The sequence below is a fragment of the Octodon degus genome, unplaced genomic scaffold (assembly GCF_000260255.1).
Source record: "Octodon degus isolate 3935 unplaced genomic scaffold, OctDeg1.0 scaffold00012, whole genome shotgun sequence".
NCBI classification, from domain to species: domain Eukaryota; kingdom Metazoa; phylum Chordata; class Mammalia; order Rodentia; family Octodontidae; genus Octodon; species Octodon degus.
Window position 1 is genome coordinate 19,549,200 of NW_004524588.1, and position 1,430 is coordinate 19,550,629.

Sequence of the window (1,430 nt, forward strand, 5' to 3'; positions counted from 1 at the left end):
TTGAAAGGAGCAGTTAATGTTTAATTTTTCTCTTTTTAGTTTTTTGACCCATTTTGCATGATTGTGTCCGATACTTGGAAAAACTAATTTGAAGTTGAAAATGTGCAGTATCACAACCATTGTTGAATTAAAAACAAAAACAAGAGAAGAATCTAAAGGTCTCAGTGATAGGGTGGGGAGGAGAATATGGACTTGGGCGAGATGGGCTGGAAGAAGTAATCGTGTGAGTTAGAATTTCAGAGCTTTCTTCTGGGAAGATGAGGGAACAGGAGGGAGAGGTCAGCTTGAGGAGCACACCTCTAGGAAGGGACTGGGAGTCATCCTTATGGTGACGAAGTCGCGGCTCTCAGAAGATAAGGACAACCAGGATGTCCATAGCCAAAAAGAAGAGAAGGATGAGTTTAGAAAGCTCACAAAAAAATGTACTCTGAAACTTTAGTAAGTACCATAGGAACTGAGGGCTGGCTAAGGGCCCTGGCCTGTGCTAACCACAGGAGCTTCACAGGATAAGGCAGATGGGGAGTTTGCCCTTATTTGTCCAGCAGGGCGAGGAAATATTATATAAGTACAAAAATAATGTATTACCTTTCTGAAAGGCAAAAACACAATGTGGGATGAAAATAAAAGGTAGAATCCAGATCAAGGGATAGGGAAGGATTTGTTGAGAAGATGAAACTATGACAGGGTGAGAAAGTTGGCTCAATGTCAAAGGAACATGAAAAGGAAGAGTGGAAAAAATGCAGGGAGGTTAGAAAAGTGCAATGTTTGAGCAGAATTACTGATGAATTAAAGTGAGGTGAGTGATGAAGAGAAAAGCTTCTGTGAGACATCTGGCATAACAAGCTGCAACAACAGAGCTGCCATGCATTGAGATGAAGTAAGGGGAGAGGAGGAGATGCGGGAGAGATTTGTCAGCTACTCATGCCAGGTTGCCTTTGATATCCACGTGGAGACCTTACTTAGGCAGTTAGGTCTGTGGATATGGAGCTCAGAAGGAGTCTAACCATGAAATATAAATTGGGAAATAAACATAGAGCTATTAAAAAACCACAGGCATGATCTCGCAGATTCCCAGGAGGTTGAAGATTGAGGGGGACAAGATCACAGGGCAATTGCAAGAGAATAAAAAGATCCTGAGTGCCAGAGAAGAAATTATCTCAAGTGGACTGGGTCAGTTTTTATCAATTCCAGAGAAGATGTAAGAGACAACTACTGATTTATCTGCCTAGAAACACTCCTCTTCCCCCACTTTCACTCCTGTTCTGAGAAATGCCTCTTGCCTATAGCAGTATCATCTAATAGAGCTTTTATTTTTTTTTGTAGGTATATTCCTTTTTTATTAATTTTATTGAGAAAGAGGTGGGGGTAACTCCATGTATCTGGGTGCCCATTACTTGCTACGTGTGACTGCTGGGCTCTTGAAATATGTG